Source organism: Psittacula echo (assembly GCF_963264785.1).
Source record: "Psittacula echo genome assembly, chromosome: 10".
In the NCBI taxonomy this organism is placed as follows: Eukaryota; Metazoa; Chordata; class Aves; order Psittaciformes; family Psittacidae; genus Psittacula; species Psittacula echo.
Window position 1 is genome coordinate 17,999,426 of NC_137741.1, and position 6,000 is coordinate 18,005,425.

Here is a 6,000-nt window from a genome sequence, read left to right on the forward strand (position 1 = left end):
CAAGTAGTTACATCTGCCAAGTGCTGTGTGCAGTAATTGTGAGTAAAAACAATGTTAAAAATATGTAGATACCAAACTCTAAATCTCCCCTCACCCTGTAGTCTTATCACAACGTGATAAGATCTCACAGGCTGAACAGCACCGCTAAGCTCAGTTCTTCAATATAACATCTCCAAAAATGCAGAAGAGAGACTAGTAGCTTGAGTCACATGCCAGCACTTCCCTTTGCCTCAGCATTAGCCCAAAACACAGGATAACTGTTTTCTGCTGGAGGCACTTCTTTTAAAGATGCTGGGCTCGAGTGCTCCTGGCTATTAATGAATCCCTGACACTTCTCCTAAGAGCCTTAGCACCATCTCCATTCCACCAGGTAACCTGTGTTCCCCTGGAAAGCTCCTGCTCGCTTCCTCAGGGAACAGCTTTGCAGCTTCTGGCAGCAGGGCAATCTCATTAGCAGGCCCACGCCTTTGAAATTGGCTCCCTATGTATATACACTTAAGTGTGAATCTAATCATCAGTTGAGCTCTAAGAACTTCTCCCTGCGGCTGGTATCAGGAAGGCTGCTGTGTTTTCATTCTCGTTAGGACAATCCAGGTTTCAACAGAGGCAGCTAGATGCTGTGGTGATGAGTGCCCTGTATTTAGCCAGCATTGGAATAACGGCAGTTGTTATTATTAGGCCTTCTGAAGTTGCAGGAATAAAAAGGACTGGAAAATTTCAAGATGGACCCATTCTTGTGGTTTCCTGACCACGTGTCTTTGGGACAGGCTCAGCTGAGGCATCTGCTAAAGTCCTGTCTGAAAACTTGCCATGTTTGTTAAGACAGTTCAAAGTAATTTGCTGGCATTTTGTTGCTTTGTTTAAGGAGGTAAGAACTGGGAATAAAAGACTCTTATTTGCTGTTGATGGATTTTGAGCAGGCTACACACCCAACCTTCTTTCAGTCTTCTTTAAGGGCATAATTCAAAGGATGAGCAGAAATCTTTTGTTCCAGTCATTATTTTATGACACCAGGGTAACTTTGAGGTTTGCTGCTTACTGTCCCAGTACAGTGAATGCACCAGCAGAGGCAAATGGTATTCCTGAAGCCTGGGCCATGGCAGGAAGCCTTCAGGTGCGGTGTGGAAGGGGTTCCTGCTCCTCTTCGCTCTGCTCTGTACTGTTGGCGATTTGGGATTAGCAGCAGTATTTGTAGATGTACAGGTACACTTTAGCAAAGACAAGTCATGTGCAGGCTGGCTGAAAAATACCAAAAATCTTGGTGTGATTTCATTTGTTGAGGTGAGCTAAGCGGCAGGCGAGTTTTTACAACAAATTCTGTAATTCAGTTGATCCATCTGTAAAATCCACTGTGCTTTTTGTACGAGTGTAAGAAATAAGCTCTTGTCTGACAAATACTCCTGGTTTTCCTAGCCCAGCCTACACATGCTCTTACAGAACACCATTAATAGTGTTGTTCTGTATATGCAAAGACAGGATATGGGTTTTTTTCCATACTTTAAGCAAGTGGCACTTAAAGTTTTGTAGATGGAGCCGGAGCCATGGTGTCTAGGAGGCCAAGCATGCTGACAGGCTGGCTTAAGTGCAGCAATTCAAGTTTCATAACTAGCAACCCAAGGGGACTGTGTACTAACAGCATCCTCCTATATTGGCTTTGTATGTTGGGAAAGTCACAGGAAGTCAAAATGAAATCACCAAATACCCTTGGGCCTCAGACCTGTATGGTGGCATCACTGCTGAAAAATAATAAAACTGATGCTAAAAAGTCCTATCCCCAGTGAACCAGAGAGTCAATAAAGAACAGGATCTGTGCAGAATTGATTGTATTCACAGTGAGATTCTGTCTACTTACAGTATCAATTAGAGTTGTATTAATAGGTACAGTTTTGACTTTACACTGGCATTAATTTTAATGATGAAGGTTATCAGTCAAAAAGCAAAGCAAAGATATTTGCTATAATGATTTCATAGTCTGGATCTTCCTGAAGTTAATGCAATGCACTGTCTTTGGAGTGGATCATCTGCTTAGCAACAGTCTAACCAGTTTGTCCCAGATCCTTACTGTCACGTGTTAAATAACCGAAGTTACCCAGGCACAGTGGGGACTGCATCCCCTTCTCTGAGCAGAGATGCTGTTGCTGCTGTTTAAAGTGCTGTTGTTTTCATGTAAATCAGTAGAAGTAAAGGCTCTCAAACACATGTATGTTGAAAGAGGCAGGTGTAAAATTTTCTGGAGAAAAGTTGGGTTCATTGAGCTTTATGCAGGAGGATCATCATGCACTTGCATTTAACTGTATGTGAAAATCAAATATGTATATGCATGCTAGATTAAAACAATGAACGTACTCTGTATGTGAAGTTCCTTGCTAAATATCATAGAATCACAGAATGGTTTGGGTTGGAAGGGACCTTAAAGCTCAGTAACAATTTGAGCTGGATGCTCACAGGATGTGTTTCAGCTGGAGGATTAGGGTCTGGTTTACAGATGATTCTTGATCTCTCTGAAATTGTCTGATTTTGTCTGTGTGATTGGAACAGTTTATTCACAAAACATGGCAATGCCACAAGAGGAGATGCATGCTGACAGCGTCAACAAACGTTTAGTATTGGAGTCCACAGTTACAGAGCTTGTGTAGCCATTTGGTTTTGCCCAAGGGTTTCTTTCCTCTGTGCTGTGTTCCTGGAGTCTGGCTCACTGAAACACAGCACTGGCAGCATGGAGAAGCATTTTCACAGCCTGTTCTGTGCCCTGCAAATGCCTCACTTCTGGTGGTATGTTTTGGCTGCATTTTTGGGTTTTTGAAGGAGGAAGCTGTGAGTTTGTGAACTTTTAAAATCCAACTTTGGCAAATTCTCAGTTGAAAACACTGATTTTTTTTTTTTTTTCTCTTTAGTTTTTATTTTAAGTCTGTAAGCCCATGTAGCTGCCCTCCCAAATGAAATCCAATAAAGAAAGCCCTGTTTGAACCCCCTACATGGGGTTTTTCAGACCAGAGTGCACATGATTTATAGGATATTATAACAGAAGAAAATAGGAGGTTATTTTAATGAAATGGGAATAGAAGAGAGTGGAGTTTGGTTTCAGATGTTGTATGTATTGTGAGTCATCCCAATGCTTTTATGTTAGATTCCTGAGTTACACCAATCAATGAAATTGGCCTGTGCTTTTCTCTCCCTTTCTTCATTTAAATGTCAAAGTGAAATTCAAAGGCTTGTGCAGAACTACTTGAGTCATTCAGATGATCATTGCCCCACTGGGGATTCTCTTTGTTTCAGCACTTGAACACTATTGGTTTTATTATCTCCATTCAGGTTTTGTGATTATTCTCATCCATAGTCTCCTACCAGTCATTAGAGATGCAGACAGAAAGAGTTCTGCCTTTGCATTACATGAATAAATAGGAATACTATTTTGTGACTTGTCAACAATATCTAGTAGTGATGCAATGTAGTAGCATATTGTGGGTAGTAACAGCCTTGTTTGTGAGATATCAAGCCCCCTCATTCCTGTTGGTTTCACTGGTGTTAACAATGCTCAAGACCAGATGTTTTTTAACTACACTGGGAGATACAGAGGAACAATAATGATGATGATGAATGAAGTTACAAAGTGTTTTAGCTCAGCTCCAGGACAGTCACTAATTACTTCAGCTCTAAACTTAAGGTGTGGTTCCACATTACAGATCTTTTGATGGCAAAGCTGGTTTAAGTCACTTTTGCTCTTATTTGGACAAGTTTAGGTCTTTTTAAACCAATGCATAGTCTAGACGTGAAATATTTTGGGGTTTTTTAGTGACATTGTTTAAAGGATTCCTTCAGTATGAGGGAAGGAGTTAATGGGAGCACGAAGAACAGCAGTGAAGGAGGGAGAATGGGGTAGGATTCTCTTAAGCCAGCTTTTGCATTGAAGCATCCATAGCAAGGCAATGCAGAAGTAAGTCAGTGCTTAATTGGAGAGGCCTTGAGGGTTGTTCAGTGCACTTTCAGTTGCAGTATTTTTTTACAGTTTTTTTTCTTTTTTAACAATACAAAGTTGGAATTGCACTCAGGGATCCTGGATTGTGGTAACCTTTCATTGCAACCTGATTTACAGTCTGCTGAGGTTGTTCAAAAATTGCTTCTTGCCTACTTTATAGCCTCTGAAGGACTCCGTAGCCTGTTGATGTGGAATGAAGAGCTCATTCAGGAAAACAAACAGATGAAAAACCCCAAGGCAGTGATAATGCCCCACAACTCAAACCAAAGTAAGCGCGTACTGTAAGATTTCATAAAGTTCAGCCAATGTCTTTAATGATAAGAGATAGGTGTATGTGCAGGTCTGAGCCACTTCAGCTGCTCCTGGAGGTTTCTAGTGGTGGTTTATGTGGGAGCAGGTGGGGAGAAATGAAAGGCTGCTTTGTATTTCAGAATGTAAAGCAGACTTGCTTCTGGTTCTTCTCTGGCACTAGTGTGACATTGTCTGGGTGGTCTTCCCATTGCTCATCAGTGGAATATCAGATCACCTGTAACAGAAATCTTCTAATTAGTTTGCAGTTGTGTTTGAGACAGATGAGCTTGGCAGTAGAAAACAGAGGCAGTGGTGATGAGTTCTGGATTTGACTCTGGGAAACTGTGTTATATTTTCGCTGAGGTAAATTCAGGTTTTCAGGTTGCACTTCTCACTGTTGGGAAAACCCTATCTCCTACACAGCCAGTCAACCTCCAGTTAAACAAAAGTTTCAGTGGAACATAACAATCATGGGTAGGATGGAAATTATCAAGTCAGTGCAGAAAGGGTAGTGCAGGAACAGAAAACAGACTGCGGAGCTGATTTAGACATATCATATGTCAATTATACAGATAGCTCTGCTTTCCAACTCAGTCTGTTTCAGACACGATTTAATTTTGTCCAGACTAGATAAGTAGTGGTGGTGTTTAGTTGTAGGGCAGCAAAGTGGTAATTCATGGCTTCAGCTTCTGTTTCTAATAAGGGATAGTCTCAGCTTATGAATTTGGTTGCACGTATCCATTGCTTCAGGGAGAATGGATGTTGCAGGCCAGGTCTAGAGCTGAAAGGAGCTTTCCCTTTGCTGCTGGCAGGGGTGGAATAACAAAGTTGTTTCATCCCCTTTTTTAATTGTTTTCTGTGATATGGCCAAACTATAGGCAGAGAAATAGTCTTTTGCTTCTCTCAATATGTGTGGAGTGAATAAAGATCTTATTGATTCTGTGTAACAAGGAAATAACACTTAGCAATAGTGAAAATTTGAGCCATATATTGAAGTACGTATGCAGTTTTTTAAAGCAGTACAACCTTTACAGTCCATTCAGTGTTAACCTAAATGGAGACAAGTGCTGCAGCAGATAGAGCTATCGTGGGTTTTTGGTATTTCCACTTGAAATTGCTTGGTAATATCAATCTGAAATGCAATAGCCATTAACCCTCATTAACCCTATAGGAGTATGCTCAAGACAGGTGTTCCCAAAAGGACAAACAGGAGAGAGGTCTTGTGCAGTAGGGCCATGAAGTAAATTGAAAATTATCCCAAAATAAATCTTAAAGATGAAACTAAATCAAAAAGGTAGAATATAGCAAAGAAAGTGTGGTAGTGCTGAGGCAAGCAGTAATTTATTAATGTTTGTCTGCAGAAAAGTAAAGAAACTCTGCATATCTGTTTTGCTTAATTATCTGGTTGACCTCAGTGAAAAGAAAAGCTGAAGTTAAATGCATAACATTTCTCTTCACAATGTTTTTTTCTCAGTTCCTTTCTTATGAGTACCCATGTGGTTTCTCTGCTTCTAAGCAGTGATAGCTCCAGTCATTTTAATAACCTCTGAGAAAGTGCTTCAGGACGTATTTGCAGAGCTGAGGTTGCCATGCCACAGCCTTGTCTCCTTACCATGCTCCAGATATTGAACCTTCCCGTAACTACAATTACAACATAAACCACAAAATGTAGATTTACAGATTGTTTTCAACAACACCCATTCAAATTTACTTATATTTACACTAGAAAAATT